The 21677-nt window shown below is 38.3% G+C and overlaps 1 pseudogene; it reads left to right on the top strand.

Annotated features, from left to right (window-relative positions):
- LOC128129088 (uncharacterized) overlaps positions 1–21677 on the top strand; it is a 52432-nt pseudogene that overhangs the window by 8646 nt on the left and 22109 nt on the right.

The raw sequence follows: 21677 nt of genomic DNA, 5'->3' as shown, positions 1-21677 counted from the left end.
ACAGGGCCACCAATAATCTCTCTTCAGGTCCAAATACATATTAGTGGCCCCCGGATGGATCGAGAATCTCGATCTATGTGCCTCCTCCATCAGTATATGCCGAGCTCCGCCTGTATAGGGAACCCAAATCCACCCTCGGAAAGTCATAAGCCCACAACTATCTATCTCAAATTCGGAGACCTGTCCAATCACCCGCTCTCTCTTGCGGTTCTCCGGTCTCACGGTCTCCACCTAGGCCTCTTGAATGGTATCTAAGACTGGATTCATCACTGTCATCCTCATGCACACATCTCTAATCGGAGCACTCGCTGCTCTATGGCTCAGGGCGTCAGCTACCACATTAGCTTTGCCCGGATGATATAAGACCTCGCAGTCATAGTCCTTCACTACTTCCAACCACCTCCTCTGCCTCATATTCAGGTTAGGCTGATCCATGAGGTACTTCAGGATCTTGTGGTCCATATATATGGTACACCGGACCCCATACATATAGTGGCACCAGATCTTGAGGGCGAAGAATACTACCTCAAACTCCAAATCATGGGTGGGATACCTCGTCTCAGGAGGCTTCAACTGTCTCGATGCATACGCTATCATGTGCCCCTCTGCACCAACACTGCACCTATCCCGATTATCGAAGCATCACAATAAACTATAAAGTCCTCCACCCCCTCGGGAAGGGCTAATATAGGAGCTTCGCAAAATTTTGGCGAATGGTCTCAAATGATGCCTACTGTTTGGGCCCCCAAGCAAAAGTAACACCCTTCCGGGTCAATCTGGTGAGAGGGAAGACAATCTTGGAGAAATCTATAATAAATCTCCGATAGTAGCCGGCCAAACCCAGAAAATTCTTGATCTCTGTCGGGGATCTCGGCACCTCCCATCTCATAACTGCCTTAATCTTGGCCAGGTCGACCAATATCCCATTCTGATTAATGAGGTGTCCCAGGAACTGGACCTCTCGTAACCAGAAATCACACTTGGAGAATTTGGCGTAAAGCCTTTCCACCCTCAATACTCCAAGGATCTGTGACATCCCCAAATTTTACGGCCAGAAAAGACCAATTTGTTTATGCTTTGTTTTTATAAAATTAGAGTAATCCTTTGATTAAAAGAGTTGCGGAATTTGCTCCCAAAATAAAATATGATAAAATAAAATTTATCAAAGCATTTCTTAAAGAAATGTATTTTAATTAAATAACAAAATCTCGGGATGTCATGTTCCGATACAGACCAAAAGCATAAACAATATAAAATACACCTTACAACAGTTATTTATAACTACTGTTCTATAATCCAAAATCTCTCGTCAGGTCCACCAACTTATACTCTTGTGTCATTACCTGTAATGGAAAGAAAATTGAGTGGGTCAGGCTTGGGAGCCTGGTGAGCATATAGGGTTTTCAACCCAGAATAATACATTTATTATATTCAATTGTCAAACAATCAACCCAAATACCCATTCCCATATCTCCTTTATTTTCTCAAGGGTTTACCCTAAGAACCAACTATCCTTCATTCATTCCTAAGGATTTACCTAAGGAACTGGCACAAAGTCCATTTGCTACCACGGTTTATACAACTGTCACTACGTCACATAGTCACCAGGGTTCATACAATAGGCACTACGTCTCATAGTCACCAAGGTTTACACAATAGGCACTACGTCGCATAATCACTAGGGTTTACACAACAGGCACGAAGTCACATCGTCACCAAGTTTTATCAAATAGGCACGAAGTCGCATCATCACCAAGGCTTACTCAATAGGCACGACGTCACATCATCACCAACTATTCCATCTACCAATGTTCTACCCAACATTTTTGTAGATATAAATACAAACGCAATTTAAATCATTTAACACCCGTATAAAAACATCAATTCAAAGCCCATCTCAAATAGACAAATAATATATAACACATAGCATGTATTTCATAGCTAATACTTTATATTTATGTGTTAGCATAAAGTAACTATACACTCACCCGATCAGAAGATGATCGGACAGCACTACAGCTTGTAAAAGTAGTATTCTTCGGTAGATCTGGAAGATCTTTACAAAAACCGGGCTCCTTGCAGGCAGAGCTTTGGCTCGGGAATTTCACTTCTCGGGATCTACGGGGCCTCGGGACTTGCTTCGGGGCTCGGGAATGATACCGGGGCTTCGGGATATTTCTTGCACGAAAAACGATGCAAAAACACGAGAGTAAGGGAAGAAATGAGCAAAGAACTCGGCTGCCCTCGCATCGCTTTTATAGGGGTTGAACCACCGATTACGCTGGGCGTAATTAAGGTTACGCTGGGCGTAACTTGGATAAGCTCGCTGACTCCCCCCCTTTGGATAATATCGGAAATTTATATTTAAATTTAATATCGAATTTATTTAATAAACTTCAAAAATTCATATCTCCCTCATACGAGCTCCGTTTTAGACGTTCTTTATATCCCCGCGTAGGTGAGACTATGCTCTACAACTTTTGTTTAGACTCTGTCGGCTAATTTTGAATTTTTTTATTATTCTCTACCTTTAGTAGGTCGGGACAGGAAAATTCCGTTATAAATTCGTAACTTCTTCATTTGACGTCCGTTTTCACCTATCTTTTTATCGTTTCACTACTATTAACGAGATCTTCGATTCTTGTTTAGATTGTTTCGGCTAAAAACCACTCCATGTCAAATCGAGTATTTGGGCTGCATACCGCTAAGTCAAAACTTAGAAAAATCATAACTTCCTCATACGAAGTCAGATTTGGACGTTCTTTTTATGCACGCTCATGGTTTAATGTATTCTACGACTTTTGTTTAGATCGCTAAGGCTAAATATCGCTCTAACGTAGATTCACTTTTTACGTCGCGCTGTGTCGTGCCGGTTCTGTCGCGAAACTTCGACAGGTCATAACTTATTCGTTATAACTCGGATTTCGGCGTTCTTTATATGTACGGAATCCTTGTGACATATACTATAACTTAGTTAAGATTACTCATTCTAAATAATCTTTCATGAAAAAGTCATTTTTGACGCTTATCGTCTCTAAATTGACTAGCCCTGATCTACGGGCGTTACAATATCTCCCCCTTAGGATGATTACGTCCCAGAATCATCAACGAAATAGGGCTTGCATAATGATTCCACACGTTATTTCTTCATCCTAGGTAATAATTGTAACTTCTATGTTTCCTTGAAAGAGTGTTTAACTCTATGGCTTTCTTGACTACAGACAACATCCAAATCTTGCATCTATTTTTCGTACTATGCTGTACTTTCAATCATAACTTCCGAATTACCAAATAAGTCCTTATTGTGGACTCCTTCTTCTTCTTAGGATAAATACTTTCCTTTATCTATTGTAACAGACCGATGGGTCATGTCCCGATCACCTCTCATCGTAGTCGGACTCAATTGATATGACCACTAGGGTCGGAATAACAACCATCTTACTATTCATTACCGAAACAATGGTAATGACATACTTGAATAAAATGGAATCAATTACTAGCTTCTTGGTAACCTTGCGACTTCCCATGATCTAAGTGTGAGTCATGTGCTTCCGGTAGTATAGATCTCTACTACCATTCACACCTACTCATACTCGTCCCAAGTATTGTCTCGCAGTTAACCAAGTCACCATACATAAATCATATAATCATTCAACACATCAGATAACAAAAGCATGGTTTATATTAATTCTTGAAACTATTACACAAAAGTTCAAGTTCACCCTATATTGTGCCTCTAACAGGCTATGCTTCCTGATACAAACTTTATATATTAATATGAAGTCTTCATCTTTTAATCCTCCCATCGTTTTCTGGTTCATCGAGGAGCATGTGGAATGCCCTTGGTTGTGGCGATGCATTTTTCTTTGGGCAGTCTCTAGAAATATGCCCTTCTTCGTTACATCCGTAGCACACCTTTTTGTTAGATGCGCATTTGTTGGCGAAATGCCCTGTCTTCCCACATTTGTAGCAGGTCGTCTCCTCGTTACACTTCCTGAAGTGTTTCTTTTTACACTTCTCACACCACTTAGCTTCATCTCTTACTCCAGATTTCGAGAATTTTGTTTCTTTGTTGATCATTGAAGATCCTTCATGTTTCCTTTTCTCTCCAACTTCAGCTCTCTCCAGACCCTTTTCTTTTATTTGGGTCTCAACATTTTTGGCTGCCCAGATGGCGGCTTTCAGAGTGGTTGCTTGTTTAACTATCAGACCAAAGTCCACTGGTAATCCATTGGCAAACTTGTTGACCTTGGAAAGTTCCGTTGGAATTAGGTATGGAATAAGCTTCATCTTGTCCGTAAAGCTTGTAGCGTATTCAGTGACGCTCAATATTCCCTTTTTTAGATTCTAGAACTCATTGTTGATTTCCAGAAGATCCTGCTCAGAGTAGTATTGTATTTCCAGTTGCACCACAAACTCTTCCCAAGACATCTTGCTAGCTTCCCCCTTGGGCAAGGAACCAGCCAGTAACTTCCACCAGCTCAGTACTCCAGACATCTCGCCTATCTTTTTATCATTTCACTACTATTAACGAGATCTTCTATTCTTGTTTAGATTGTTTCGGCTAAAAACCGCTTGATCTCAAATCGAGTATTCGGGCTGCATACCGCTAAGTCGAAACTTAGAAATATCATAACTTCCTCATACGAACTTAGATTTGGACGTTCTTTTTATGCACGCTCACGGTTTAACATATTCTACGACTTTTGTTTAGATCGCTAAGGCTAAATATCGCTCTAACGTAAATTCACTTTTTACGCCGTGCTGTGTCGTGCCGGTTCTGTCGCGAAACTTTGACAGATCATAACTTCTTCGTTATAACTCAGATTTCGGCATTCTTTATATGTACGGAATCCTTGTAACATATACTATAACTTAGTTAAGATCACTCATTCTAAATAATCTTTCATAAAAAAGTCATTTTTGACGCTTATCGTCTCTAAATTGACTAGCCCTGATCTACGGGCGTTACAGGATCTCTCTAAGATGCTCCTCATGCTGCTCTTTGGATCTCGAATACACCAGAATATCGTCGATGAACACGATCACTTATCTATCTGACATAGGCATGCACGCCCATTTCATGAGGTCCATAAACGTTGCCGGTGCGTTGGTGAGTCCGAAAGGTATCACCACAAACTCCTAGTTTCCATAACGAGTCCTAAAGGTCGTCTTCTGGATATCCTCCTCGCACACTCTCATCTGATGATATTCGGATCTCAAATCAATCTTGGAAAACCAAGACACAACCTGTAACTGATCGAACACATCGTCGATCCTCAGTAGTTGATAACGGTTCTTGACCGTCAACTTGTTCAACTCCCGGTAATCAATACACATCCAGTCTGAACCATCCTTTTTTCTTGACAAAAATGATCGACACTCTCCACGATGAGCTATTTGGTCTAATAAAAACCTTCCTCAGCATCTCCTGGAGCTGTGAGGATAACTCCTGCATCTTTGGTGGCGCAAGGCGATAAGGTGCCTTGGCAATAGGCGCCGTTCCCGAAACCAAATCAATTCGGAACTCCACCTGCCTCTCGGGAGGCACACTCAGTAACTCCCAGGGAAAAACATCTGGAAACTCACACAATATCGAAATCTCGGTGATAGAACTCGGCCTCTCTGTAGCAACCCGCGTATCTATCATGTATGACAAAAAGTCCATACAACCCTGTTGTAGACTCTGTCTCGCTCTGGCAGCAGAGTAGAAGGCGGATCCAAATCGGCTACCCTCACCATACACTGTAAGCACCCTCCCCACTAGGATCTCGTATGGTCACCATCTGACGCTCGCAGTCGATCAGTGCTCCAAACCGACTCAACCAGTACATGTCCACTATGACACAGACATCACCCATCGCGATCGGCACTAGATCTATCGGGAACTCAACACCAAAAATCTCTAGTATACACCCTCAGAATACATCAGTAGCAAAAACCGCATGCTCGTCGGCTATAGAAACTCTCAGAGGTTGACTGAACGCCTCACGTCGGATACTGATGTGGCGACTAAAAGCTAAGGGCACTAAAGATCGACTCGCACCATAGTCAAACAACACCAAAGCAGGTACATAACTCACAAGAAAAGTACATATACACAACACAATATAAGTATGACACACCCCCAAACCGAACGGCGGAAACATTCAGGGGCTAAGGACGTCATGTATAGTATCACAACAATTGAATAATAGTAATCAAAGCAACAACAACCATTGTATTAATAGAAGACAAAACTTCAAAAATGGTCCCTGTGGTTTTCAAAAATATCAAGTTTAGTCCCCAAGTTCAAAAAACCTCACGGATCGTCCCTGTGGTTTCAAAACTTTTAACAAATAGTCATTTTCGTTAACTCCGTTAACTTTTGGCCGCTAAGTGAAGGGCATTTTGGTCATTTAACTACTACAGGGACCATTTATGAAGTTTTGTCTTATTTAAATATATATATATATATATATATATATATATATAATATAAAGGGGGCCCACCCACCCATCTCTCTCTCTATCTATCTATCTCTCTCTCTGTATGTCTTCTTCCTAAAAAGAACACACCCTTTTGATCTCCTCCCTCCTTCACTTCATCATAAACTCCAAAACATCACTCAGTTCTCACTCTTCATACACAGAAAGAGAGCATCCTTTTTCGATTTGAAGCAACCCCCGCATAAATTCATATTTCCACAAGCTTGATTTCATATGGGTTTTGAAGCTCTCAAGCTTAGCACGACACTCTTCTCTCTCAACTACATTCACATCAACAACCCTCAATCGCTCTATTTCCTTCTTCATCAGTTTTTGTTTACCATGCACCCAGTGCCTTAAACTCTAACCCCCCCCCCTTATTTCTCCGACCACCCACCTTCAACGAAACCTTATCCGACCTGCAACAATGGCCGAATTGGGCGAAAACCTTAGTGTCATCTGTCGGTTCATCTTTCATAGATTCAGATAACGGACTAGACTCTGAAAGTTTACACAGAGAACTTAATTGGCTGATCGAAGATGCTTTAGAAAACCCAAAACCATTACTAACCCTCAACGACTCCAAACATAACACTGTTTTGAAATTAAGAGCTTACTTGGGTGATCTTTACTCTTTATGGGGGATTTGGTTATGAGTGTCGAAGAAGGGATCTGATTCCAAGTCCTGAAACCGAGTTGATAATCGATCTGCTGGGAAGATGTGATCAAGCAGAGTCAAGAATTGAATGAAGGTTTGTGGGTGTATTTAGGTCCTGGTTCTGGTGCAATAGTTATTGGAATCAGGAGGATTTCATGGATTAGGATTGAGAGAGAAGGTGAGTTTATGTGTATATTTTCAATTTCTTTGATTATACATCTGTATGTATTGAGTTCAACTCCAATTTGGATTTCAATTAGAAGTAAAAACAAGGATTTCATGGTGATTTTCTTAAGTTGCACACCAACTATTTGTGGAAATTCCCTAATAACATTAATTTGTTCACACCCCAAGCTGGCTGTTTCTTGTTTCACGGCTTCTCCATAATGAAGATGATGATCAGATTAAGATGAACATGGTAGAGAGAGATGTTTAAGTTTGTATATGAAATTAGAGTTCGAATCAATTTACTTTGATAATTTTGCTTCAAAGTTTTTTAAAATGGTGTGTTCTTTTTAGGAAGACTCACACACACACACAGAGGTGTGTGGGCCCCCTTTATATTATATAAATAAATATATATATATATATATATATATATATATATATATATATATATATATATATATATATTAAATAAGACAAAACTTCATAAATGGTCATGTAGTAGGGAAATGACCAAAATGCCCTTCACTTAACGGCCAAAAGCTAACGTAGTTAACGAAAAGGACTATTTGTTAAAAGTTTTGAAACCACAGGGACGATCCGTGAGGTTTTTAGAACTTAGGGACTAAACTTGATATTTTCAGAAACCATAGGGACCATTTTTGAAGTTTTATCTTAATAGAATAAAGTTTACATGGTTTTCGAATCATATATGACTGACTCAAAAAGTAAATGACAAGTAAAGACTCGAAGCTACTATGCTCCATCTTTTTGAACCCTGAGCATGTACTTGTCTACTAGTGCCCTGAGAATACAAGGAGGTTTTGAAAGAGTATCAACATTAAGCTGGTGAGTTCATAAGCGTTTTGTTTAAGAAAACGGTTCTATGTTCTTGAAAAGTACATTATGTTTCTCCAGAAAACCTTATAATTTCTGATGTAATGAATGTTGAGTAAAAAGATTCATACCAGTTCCTTCTACGAGTACTTAGTGTATACAAATCATATACAATCCAGATCGAACAAACAATCGATTGTGTGGTTCCGCCCCGGGCCCACAACAAAACAAGGAATAGGGAAAGGAGCGGAAACCACACGTTCCACTGGTTGTCGGGTCCCTATGTACATAACCCTGAATTATTCACTATGTACTTACAAAGTTAACGGTATTTGTCATTTGTAATCTGTTGAAAGTGTTCCTCAAGAAAATCCAATATTTTCTTAGTGAAAGTACGATAATACCACTTCATCCTATAATTACATAGTTCATACTAGCTATGTATAAACCAATATCGAATAGACAGTTAATTGTGTGGATCTGCCCTAAGCCCACAACCAAACAAGGAACAGGAAATGAGGCAGAATCCACACATTTCGTGGTCTATCGGATATTCTTCATACGTAACTCGGATGCATAAACTAAGGAATTATAGAATTAATAATGAATACTCGTTAGAATAATATATCGATTGTTTATAAAGTACTGATGTTTATCCCAGAAAATCCTATATTTTCCTTAAGTGTAAGCTGTTATCTTAACTGTTCCAAAATTTGAAGAGTACAAGTACCTTCCATACTCATGATGTTTAAGCATTGTTCTGTTTGAAAGACCTTGGCTACCACCAGTAATGTATAGTAGTTTTAATACTTAAAATAGGGCTAGCCGAAAGTGTATTGTTCTATATACTGAAAACGTTGTTAATACCCTCCTGTGAATCTTAGTACGTACGAGTTATAGAAATCTAGATCGAACAGACAGTCGATTGGGTAATTCTGCCCTAAACCCACAACCAAACAAGGAACATGGAATAAGGTGGAAGTCACACATCCCACTGCATGTCGGATGTTAATTTCATATGACCCTGATGTATATACTAAGCAATCCCCTAGTTATTAACCCCAATGACTGATTGTTAAGTTCATTATTTTGTGAACGAATCGTTGTTTCTCATGTGAGTTCTTATAACCATACTAATGGACGATAAGCACTACGACATACTTCGGATGTTGCAAAATGAAATGACGTTTGTCACCCTCGGTTGACTGTAGCTAATAGTCAGGGTGTGGTATTATCAGTCTCGTATAGATCTATACACAAACTCACGCTCTCCCTCCAGAAGACTCTGGTTCCTAAGGAGTAGACTTCCTAGAAGTCGTGTCTCACAATGTAGTTCTCTCAACGAATTCATGAATAATATTATGAAAAACTCCTTTTGTTATTAACATGTATCTTAAGTGATTGTGAAATTGTTCGTAAGTCTAGTAGTAATAATGTCCGTCATGTTTAACAAGTTCTACGTTCAAATGTGTGTTACGATAAGAAAATATAATAAACCAAATTATATTTTAAAATACCATTTTCATGTGTTTTACTTGTATCCTCCCCCCCCCCCCCCCCCCTTAAAACATTAAAAGCTTGGAAAATATAGGGGTATGAACTCACTGCTGGTTGCGTGTGCGTGCCAGACCACGAGACTATATATGATGTCCCTCGAGTCTGTTGTACACAAAGCTAATGGAATCCTAATATAATTAAACACATAATTGCATCTAAATTAGCGAGACCATTAATCAAAGTGTTAGAAAACACTTGCTTTTGGGTTTGGACTATTACGGAGACTCGATCGAAGTGGAAAAAGTGGGTTTACAGCCAAAATTCCAACTTGGGAAGGTTTGTGGCCGTGAAGGGGATTACGACTATGAACTGTTTATGGCTGTGAACTGTTTATGACTGTGAACTGTTCACTACCCTTGAAAGGTTCACGGTCTTTGAAGATTTGAAGGGTTCATGGACCAACTTATGAAGATTTGAAGGGTTTATGGTCGTGAACTCAAGAACACGATGTTGAGTCGACGAAAAGTGGGTGTTTGATGCTCCAAAATGTGTCTTAAGGCGGTTAGAGTGATAGATGAAGAAAAATCTTGTGTTTTCTTGTGTTTTTGGGTGATGATTTTTAGAGAGAGAAAGGATGTTCGCGGCCAGAAAAGTATAAATGAGTGTAGGGGTCACGTATATGTAGGCTGAGGGGTATGGTCGGTGGTGGGGTCCACCAGCCGTGAATGGGTTTGTGGCTTTGATCGGGTTTACGGTCGTAATCGGGTTTACAGTCGTAATCGGGTTTACGGCCGTGAACCCCGGTCAGGCCGGATTCACTGATTTTCGAAGTAACTCGGGTTTTCTCGCGATTTTGGTTCCGACTCATATATAAAATTCAATTATATATAACTTAAATGATTTTCCAAACCATAAGAATTTGATGGAACTAAATAAAATCCAAAATTTATTTAACGGAACCTGACTAAAATTGACGGGAAAGGCTCGATTTGTCACATCATCCCCCCGATAGAGGGAATTTCGTCCTGAAATTCAAATCATGAGTGGTTAGTTATGGACAAAGAAGAGAGGTGGGTACTTCTGATGTATAAGATCTTCCCGTCCTCAAGTGAATTATGATCCTCGCTGGACAAGCCAGCGGATCTTCACTGTTGGGCATGTTGTTCTAATCGGTAGCAAATGTGTGGGTTTGACTTGCTTGACTTTTTTTTATCCAACTGATAGGATGTCCATTCATAGTTCTGAGCCGCTTTTTACCTGAACTTCCTGGTAGGACTCATACTTGGTTCGTCTATCATCGTCTTGGGCATACGAGTCGTATATAATTAAGATTAATAAGACGATGGGATGGGTGACTCTGCACCCAAGTCCACAACCAGACAAGGAACAGGAGATAGGGCAGAAACACACATCCTAAGTCCATAGAATCTTAATTATATACCACCCTCGCATATACGCTTAACATTGATAGGCTAATCGTATCTGTCCCTAGCCTCTATGCTTGAACAGGAATTGCTGCACAAGTGGTATTTCCAAAAAGGTCTGTTGGGAATATTTAGGGAAGGTTTCGGAGGGTAAAGTGCTCTTCACTTGGGTATGTCGGAGTTTAGAATACGAGAGATGGTTTTGAGGCCTATGTCGGGTTTGTCGTTACAAGTGACGAGGATTTCATTAGTCGGTCGGTTACAATGAAGAGTTTTCAGAGCACATGAAATTGGTATGGTGAGGACCACGCCAATCCATGACAACGTCGAAACTCCTTATAGAGACAAATGTTAGGTCGATTTGAAAGAAACGTTTGTTAGAGCGATAGTGCATTCTATGTATACTTTTTAGTGCTTTCTTGATATTACCATTGCCGCAAAACGCACCGCAAAAAGATAGTACTGGTAGTGAAAGTGCTTTGATAACTAGTGATGATACTTTATATTATGACCCTTCTCAGTACCATTATGATCGTTTGACGTATACAAGTTACGTATAATTAAGATAAATAAGACAGTCGACTGAGTGACTCTGCCCTAAATCCACAACCAGACAAGGAACAGGAAGTAAGGCGGAATCACTCATTCTAAGTCGGCAAAGTCTTAGCTATGCATAACCCTGATGTACGTACTAAACCATCATAACTCACCTGTGCGAATCTTTAGTTCTCTTATAAATGTTGTGACTTGTTCGGACGAGTGAGTTATTTATAACTAGTTTTTAAAATTTCCCAAGTTTCAATATTAATAAAAATTAAATCTTTAATGAAATTTTTATTTACGAGACATACTGTTGTTCTCAGGTGGTTCCGGGGTAGACTCTCCTGCGGTGATCATCAACACTCTTCCCTCTTCACCGGGGTTTCTGACCAATGGACAATCTCTCCTATAGTTCCCCATTTCGCAACATTCGTAGCAGATCTGGCTCACTTCCCCAAAGGGGACCTGAGAGATTGGTCATGTCGGTGCCCTAACGAAACGAATGGTGTGTTCCCTTCTGAGGCAGTTCTTGCAATACATCTTCCAACACCTTCCGGTATGATGAAAGTTTCACTTATTACATTTAGGGAGGGTTCCAGCATAATGATTGTTGGGTGCTGGAGTGGCTGGGGTCGTGGCAGCATAGGCCACACCCCTCTGTTGTCCATCAGAGGGCTCTTGTGTTGATTGTCTTTTCTTCCTGCTCTTCAATTTTTGTTTATCATTACTTCCTTTGGTTGACTCAGGAACGGGGGCCATTATGCCTTAACGGATCCCATGGTCCACCAATGTTCGAGCCAGACGTTTGGTACTGTCGAACGTGAGGGGTTTTAATAAATCCAAACATCTCCGACATCGCCTCTCGAATGGCAACAACCACCTCATCATGGATGATCATGCGGATCTCTTCATCACTAGCACCACTGCTCCCGGGGTTATGGCATGTACCCACCATGATGTCTCTAAAACACGACACGAAAAAAAATTATCAGAGACTCGCTCGAGTATACTCACACTCGATCACCCGTCCCTACTTGTTCCTTAGTATGCTAAGGATTCTTACTTGGGTTGTATACAGATCCGGTGCTTTCAGTAGTACGGGCCCAATACTACCTTCCACACCAACCTGTAGTCACCCCAAGTCCTCCTCCTAGGATCCCAGTTCACAAGTACTCTAACTCTTACGAATAATAGACTACTCTCTCAGTAGACCTCTTATATGCTCATCTAGGTATCTCTCCTAGATTATCTATTAACTTAAAACTTTCTCTAAGTGATTCCTGCTAGATACTCTTACTCAGCACCTACTCAAGCACATAATAGATAGCAACGACTCCTAGGCTAAGACATCACAAATCAGACTACTCTAGCCCTAAATATTAATTACTTAGCCTACCATCTAGCATGCATCACTAATATCTCATAACACAAATAAGTAGGGGTATTTTAGGAAATCACCGTTCGGGCTCTGGCTGATTGTACACACTGCTCCAAATCGTTTTCTCTTAAAATTCTTTCTCATTTTAGAAAAATAATTTCTTTTGAAAATTTTTCTCAAATCCTCAGTTTGAGTTCAGACATACCCAAAGGTACACCCGAATCCCTCAAACCAAGGTTGTGATACCAACTTGTAACAACATAAATTTTCAAACCAAAATTTTCATTTTTAAAATCACATAAAAACTCATAATGTATATCTTACAAACATAATTGTTCAAGTTGTTGGATTAGTGTCTAAGTCCATAACTATTTTGGTATGTACTTGACCCGATGGTGCATGGTCCTTTTGGGTTGCCTTCACCAAAGCAACTTGATAGGATGAATTATGGAGAGAGAGGATTAATTATGATTTATTAATATATTATGAGAATAATATATTAAAGGAAAATCATATTGTTTAATTAATATTAGTCAAGAATTAATAAGAATTAATTTTGTGGCTAAAAGACATTAATTAAATAAAAAGGACTAGAACTGTCAATTGTGTGATAGTTGAATATTGAGCTAATGGACTCCATAGATGATGGAGTGGACGAACTCTATGGGAAACTCCATTAGAAATCGTCCAAGGCCTCTAAGGAGGGAGTCCATGGGTTGCCTAGGGCCTAAGCAATTAAATTAGGGTTTCCTTGTTAAATAACCCTAATAGCCTCACTATTTAAGGACCCCTAGGGCACCAAAAACGTGGCCAACTGATTCCTTAGGGTTTCTACACGGTTTTGGGTGCCTCCTCTCTTATCATTCTTCATCCTCTTGCTCTTGGTGTTTGTGAGCCATTAGAGGAGTGACATTTGTGACTCTAAGCTTTCTAAACCCATTACAATGAGGATTTGAGATTGTTATTGCTACATAACAATCAAGGTAAGATCTAAACCCCATTCTTATGTTAATATGATTAATAGTTTGCTAGATCTAGGGTTTAAATTCTTGGATGAATTGCATGTACAATAGAGAAATATAGATCCAAGCATTAGGGTTTGCATGAGCACATAAGATGTTCTTATGGCCAAAACCCATAAGTGGTATCAGAGACTTGATTCGTTTCTATTGTATTGATGCCTTGGTTATTTGTTCAAGCTTCAAAAATCGATTTTTTGGCCCCCTGTCTGATGAACTCAGCGAGTTCCAATGTGGACTTGGCGAGTTGCTCCAACTCGGCGAGTTCGAGCGTCAGAAGGAGGTAGTTTCGGGATTTCTTGCTGTTTTGCTTGAGGATACTTGCCTTAATTGTTTTGGGTCTTTAATATTCGAATTTTATCTTATATTTGAGTATAGCCTTGATTAAACAAAAGATATTTACCAATTGATTAGATAATAACCTCCTTATATGATTAAATATTGATTATTTTAATTAATTGGATAACTTATCTTGCAAGAAATTGAAATTTGGTCAAATTTAGATAATCATTAAATTAATTGTTTAATTTAAATTATTTGCTATTTGATCCTTGATGTTTTGAAATGTTTCAAAACTTGCCCTCAAGTTTTGGAATTTAAAAGTTGATTAAAAGTTTAATTTAGAAATGTTAAATTCTAAAACCCTAGTATTGTTTTGAAAAGTTCAAATCACACCCTTATGGTTTTATTAATTGATTAAGGTGTATAATTAAAGGAGATTTAATAAATCCATAAAGTTTAGGTTCACATTTAGTTAAATTGAAAGTGTAATTTATTAAATTAGACCACCTAGTATTTTAAAAGTGTAAAATACACCCTATACTATATATATAACATTAAAAGTCTAACATTATATATATGTATGAGTAAAAGTCAGTCTTACCGTTAGTAGGCCTCATTCATGAAGCTGGTCTATAAAGGGTGTTTAAGGAAATTGCCTATAAAATGGCGATTGAATGGGTATCCACTCTTACCCACCGCACTCTTGACTAGTGGAGGGTCGTTAGTCGAACGGGTAGGATAGGACAGAAACCTTCCATTATAAGTATAATGAAGTACAAAAGTAACTAAATGTTTTCATAACATTCCCAATCTTAGTTACTTTAGGCAAAAGTGAATTGATGCAATTCCATGAAATTACACTTTGTGCCCTTGCGAAGACGTTAGTGGAGCGTGTGTGGTTAACCGGCACACTAAATGGTTCCAAGAAAAGGTAGCAAGGGGTGACTCAATGTTTGTCATAGTTCGGTGGAGCGTGTGTGGCTAACCGGCAGATCGAATAGATGACTGTAACATGTGGGGGCACCATGTAAGTTTGCATGGTTATTCACACCCGCTTTGTGATCCTCGGTATCCCAGTCACAAACTAGAGGGGCATATCGAGATTTAAACATGCCATTGAAAAGTTCAATGAATCTCAAAAGATCTAGGAATTTTCAATAAATTTAAAACGTAAATTTCTTTTTCGTTTTTTCATGGTGAAAATTAGTGAATCATCATTCACTTACCTTCAAATATTCTGCAACTAGATTACGGCATCCCTTTTCTAGGTTGTAGAGTATTGTGTTGGGTCCTAGCCTTAATATCTCATTTGGGTGATTTATTAAGGACTCAATCAATCAACTAACTTGAATTTATTTTTCCTCCCGTTTTGTAAATGTCAAAGTATGACAACTATGGTCTTCCCAAATCCCGTGGAACAAGCTTTTCACATGAAGATGATATTCCACGATTCGATCGAGGAACACGAGATCATGTTTCACTTCCTCCACCTCCTCCTATTATTCTCCCTAACCTACAAGTTCAAAAGATTGAAAAGTTCAAACTCACTCAAGCCCTTTTGGCAAGTAAACATGAAGAAGGAAAGTCAGTGTGTACACACATCCTAGAGATGAAGTCACACATTGATAGGTTAAGAATGTTGGGATCCGTTGTCTGTGAGGAGCTGGCTGTTGACTGGGTTCTTCAGTCACTTCCTGACTCATATAGTGAGTTCGTAAGAAAGTACTATATGATGAACCATGACGTAACCCTCATCGATCTCACCTATATGCTTATTGCTGCTGAATCAACAATGATTTGGCGCAATGGAAAAGCAAAGTTGATTGGTGGATCTGTCTTCCAGACCTCTATGGATGTAGAAAATGGCAACGAAAGGCATGTAATGATCGAAAAGTTTGATCATAAGAGAAAGGCAAAGTCAGAAGTAGTTACATGTGCTATTCCAAAAGAGTCAATTTGCTTTTATTGCCAAGAGAAGGGGCATTGGAGACGAAGTTGCCCTATTTACCTAAGAGATCTAAGAGATGGGAGAGTCAAAACGTATGGCTCTGCTTTAGGTAAAATCCATTAACTAACTCTTTTAAGTTCCTATTCTAGATTCTTGACACATGATGTGATAAGATTACAATTGATGTTTTGTAGAATCGAAGAAAGGAAAGGAAACTTAAGGAAAGAAGTGAGCAGAATCTAATCGTGAAGAAATGGATTTCGATCGTATTGTTTGAAGATTATAATTTCAGCTACTACTTGGAGTTAGAATAGATTGCTAAGAAATATGAATTAACATAGTTTTTCGATTGAATTGCATTGTAAGGACAAATTTTTCCTCAATAAAATAAAATTTGATTTTATATTATTATTTATCCTAGCAATGGCGTGTATGAAAAAATGATGGTTGTAAGTTTCTATTATTAGCAATAATGGATTTCATTCTTAATTATGTTATTTGTGGAAAGGTCAAGAATTTACCAAATAAGGAAAGCTTCGCATCGTCCAAGTTTCAATTGGATAGAAACTTGGAATCATACAACAAGTATTGCATGATGAATGAGAAGTTTCATATTTGGAAATTAGACTAATTCGTTGACAAAGTGTCAAGTGAAGGACTAGGAGATCAAGTACACAAGGTTGTGTGTTGATCAAGTCCACCACAAGAGTGACAAAGACATTCGTCATGATTTACTAAAGGTTTAGTGGATATGATTATACTTATAAGATTAAGTTTAATTCCGAGTTGATTTGAAAGAGTTTAAATAAATAGCAGAACGAATAAGAAGAATCAAGTAGGCAGAAAGATAAAAGTTTATTTATTCTAAGAAGAAGGGAGAGTACCTTTATTATGTTTTATGATAGGTCTTAATGATTAAGAACCATATATCTATTGATCCTCTAAGTGAGTCTTAGTGCAATTGTATGTCTGAGAAGAGGAATCAAGAATTGAAGAAATGGTTAAATCAAGAAGTCAATCATACTTCGTTCCAAAACCAAGTCTTAGAGTTAAGATTATGACATTGAGTGACAAGTCTTAAGAAGGTTTATAACATTCATCAAATGTGGAAAGTTATGATGTCTTGGATAAGACAAAGACCAACTAGGACCAATTTTGTGAAGTGTTTTGTCTTGATAAAAGCTACACTAACTCTTGAATATTTGTTTGTCGAGAAATGTTTATTGACAAGAGAATCTTATATGTCAAGGAGTCAGTGGGAGTCTTAATGGTCTTGAAATGTTTCAAGAACTAATCAAGAATAAACCTTATCCATCATCACTAGCACACGACTTGAGGTTTACAACCTATCATGTTGACACTATCTTGTTTCTGTGTCGTTCCGATTGAGTTAATTATGCATGTGAGTCCTATGAGTTCTCATTTGAATACATAAAAGTCAAGGACCTTGATCAATGAAAAGTACATTGATAGGAAAGTGTGAGCTGCTTAACTACTTAGAAGACATGGTGCGCAGCCGTGTTACCATAAGGCAAGAGATCAAGATTGAGAAAGTTCGGTCCATAAGAGTTTGGATTTGTCGCAAACTTTGTTTTTGTACAAATTCGCATAGATAGGAACACATACACCATTAAAATCTAAGTGTCATAAGATTTCCTCCTTCATGAAGATGACGGTGAGGAAATGCTTTCACTAAGAGAGATTTTAAGAAGATAGTGATTGTGAAATTGTATTCTCGAATTCGATTATGGTTACGGTATCCCTTTCCATGATTCGAATTGTGAGATTTGGCAATTAGTCTGAATTGTTTAGACACACATATGAGCTATCTAAGGCAAAGGTTTATAAGTTTACGGAGCTTAGATAAAGGATTATCATGTCAAAGCTAATGGGAGCATAAGTGTTATGCTTATATGATAATAATCATCATGATAGTGGGAGCATAAATGTTGTGCTTGTATGATTATTAAGGCAAGTATTGCAAGTTAGCAATATTAATTATAAAAAACAAGAGTTATACTTTGCAAAGTCATAAGGGTTGAATAGTTGTTTTGCTATAATTAAGGGAGAGAATATTATGCTTCATTTCAAATCTAAAGACTTAGGTTGTGGAATGTTAATAAATTTAGTCAAGGATACATAGTGTGTTCTCAAATTTCGATTATGATTATGGCATAGTTCGAATTGTGAGAATGTGGCACATAAAATATTATGGCAGAAGATTGATAAAGTATCAGATCTTTATGTAAGACATTATGCATCGTGTCCCATACGCTTCGGGTATAGGATCGATTGCAAATGCTATAATATTTGACCATTCTGAAATTTTCCAAATGTCTAGCGCATTTTGAGGGAAAAAGGACAAGAATCGGTTTTGACAAACATAATTAAACAACTATCAAAGGACGATCCAAAGTTCGCTGAGGATTGGTCGCTTATGAGTAGTTGGAAGTATTGTATTGGATGGACCATATCGACATTATTATAAATAGATAAGATTCTATTAAGAATGAGTTGTCTTATGGCAAATATGGAAATGTTTCCATATTGGGAGTTGAATATTGAGAATTTATATCTAGATTAGAAACTATTATGCAAGAAGGATGTTCAAAGGAATGTACTTTGAGTGAGAGACATCATATCTATAGAATTATTTATGATAGAGATTAGCCAAGTCTTGATGATTTTGAGCTATGACTTTACGAAAGAATCATTTCATAAAATGTTAGAATCTAGCATAAGTAACAAGAATTTGATATTCTTATACTTATGATAAGGATTGGGAGTTGTGAAATGGGTATGATTAGAAATCTGTTCATTTGATCTATTTCACAAAGTAAGAACCATAGGTAAACATTGTGTGCATGCTAGGAGCATGGGACAAGTGTTGTAATTCAAGTAAGAAGTTGATTAACCGAAATGACAAATAATGAGTAATCGATATGGTGATAAATAAAAGGTGTTTTATTTATGCTCAAAGGGTTGAGGCCATATGGGATTAGTATTATTCTTGTGTTTCACTTTGCATGTTTTGACTTCCTGAATAATTTAATTGGTTGAGAACAGTAAAATTATTTGAACGGGCCACAGTCGTTCATATGTTGGAAGTAGGTATGAATAAAGACTGTCGTGAATTGGTGTTTGGATTGTCTAAAAAAGTATTAGACATAAGCAAATGTTTGCTGCAACGTTCATGAGTGCTTATGAATATGAATTTGAGCATTGGATTAAACCCGCGCTCACTTGGATCACTCCATGGATTGTGTCACGAGTGATTGGTTAGACGACAACATCTTATATTCTTGAAACCGAGATGTGTGAGTTGTATCTTGCAAATCGGTTGCACAATGATAATATGTAAACGCACCAGTAACTTGGTGTTATAAAACATGTTGTTGTGTGTGATTCGGTGAGTGAGTGCAAACAAGCATTGAATCAAAGTCTATCCATTCCTTTTATCCAAAGTAGGATGAAAGCGATATCTGTGGGCCCCTCGATGATTTAGTGATGACACTAAGTGCTTGGCCAAGCCATGACTAATTTGATGTGTTCAATTGTAGTCTGTTGTTAGTTGTCATAAATCGGAAATTGGGAAACAACACATAGAAAGAGAGAATGATTTAAATCCATGTCTCAGTCTATACGATATCTAGAATGGAGGAATATATGATCCCTTATCTAAAGGACGCATATCTGATAATATTAAAGTTGACAGCGGTTTTTGAAAGCTACGATTGCAGATCAGGATCCAAAGTCATACGCATAATAGTTATTAGACTTATCCAAGTGGGAGACTGTTGGATTAGTGTCTAAGTCCATAACTATTTTGGTATCTACTTGACCCGATGGTGCATGGTCCTTTTGGGTTGCCTTCACCAAAGCAACTTGATAGGATGAATTATGGAGAGAGAGGATTAATTATGATTTATTAATATATTATGAGAATAATATATTAAAGGAGAAATCATATTGTTTAATTAATATTAGTCAAGAGTTAATAAGAATTAATTTTGTGGCTAAAAGACATTAATTAAATAAAAGGGACTAGAACTGTCAATTGTGTGATAGTTGAATATTGAGCTAATGGACTCCATAGATGATGGAGTGGACGAACTCTATGGGAAACCCCATTAGAAATCGTCCAAGGCCTCTAAGGAGGGAGTCCATGGGTTGCTTAGGGCCTAAGCAATCAAATTAGGGTTTCCTTGTTAAATAACCCTAATAGCCTCACTATTTAAGGACCCCTAGGGCACCAAAAACGTGGCCAACTGATTCCTTAGGGTTTCTACACGGTTTTGGGTGCCTCCTCTCTTATCATTCTTCATCCTCTTGCTCTTGGTGTTTGTGAGCCATTAGAGGAGTGACATTTGTGACTCTAAGCTTTCTAAAGCCATTACAAGGAGGATTTGAGATTGTTATTTCTACATAACAATCAAGGTAAGATCTAAAACCCATTCTTATGTTAATATGATTAATAGTGTGCTAGATCTAGGGTTTAAAGTCTTGGATGAATTGCATGTACAATAAAGAAAACTAGATCCAAGCATTAGGGTTTTCATGAGCACATAAGATGTTCTTATGGCCAAAACCCATCACAAGTGTCAACACAAATCCACATAAAAACATCACTATCCCAGAATCCACATAGTCTCGAAATTGGTGTGTACAATCAAGTCGACGCCTTCCCGTGATCCTAAGAAGTACCTGAAACACATATCACACAACACAGTAAGCATAAAGCTTAGTGAGTTCCCCAAAATACCTCATACACAAATAATAAGCCTCTCATGGCTATAACTCGGCATGGATCCTCCGGTCCCATGCGTCTCGATGAAGACCCTACAGTCTCACGGCTCAGTGTGGATCCTGAGAAGTGCCTGAAACACATTCACATAGGCTTCTTACCTTCTTCCACATTTTGGTTTCCTTTAAAATTGATTAGAATTTGAAGGCAAAGCTACTTAACTGTATTTCTCGATTTTGGGTACTAAGGTCCGGTTTAGGGGATTATGGTTCATTCTTTGCAACTACGCCACCAAAAACACTACCTGTCAGCGGGCCAAAGACATACCAGATGTATGTATTCCTAATCTGTTACTCTACTCACTTGGGTTCTCTCTCCCACTAACAATACTTTGAATGGGTATCTTGCTCTTGTCAATCGCTCCACTTACTCTGGAAGCAAGGAGTGGCCTTTTTCAGTAACATGTTTGGACCTTTGTAACTTCACTGCGAAAATTGACTTCAACGGTGCTCCATGAAGTAATTGTGAACCACTGTACCAACGTCTTGATTCCATCACTCCAGGTGTTGATTTGCGGTGTATGCTTTATACATAATTAGGTATTCCGGCGATGTGCCATTGTTTCCGACATGGTTATCGATGGAAACTAAATATTTATTGAATAAGGGTTTGCGAACAAATTTTGAAGAAAGATGGACAACAAACCAACTTCTTCAAC

Source organism: Lactuca sativa, chromosome 9 (assembly GCF_002870075.4).
Source record: "Lactuca sativa cultivar Salinas chromosome 9, Lsat_Salinas_v11, whole genome shotgun sequence".
NCBI lineage: Eukaryota > Viridiplantae > Streptophyta > Magnoliopsida > Asterales > Asteraceae > Lactuca > Lactuca sativa.
Note: the sequence above shows the minus strand (reverse complement) of the source record. Positions and strands in the feature narration are given on the sequence as shown.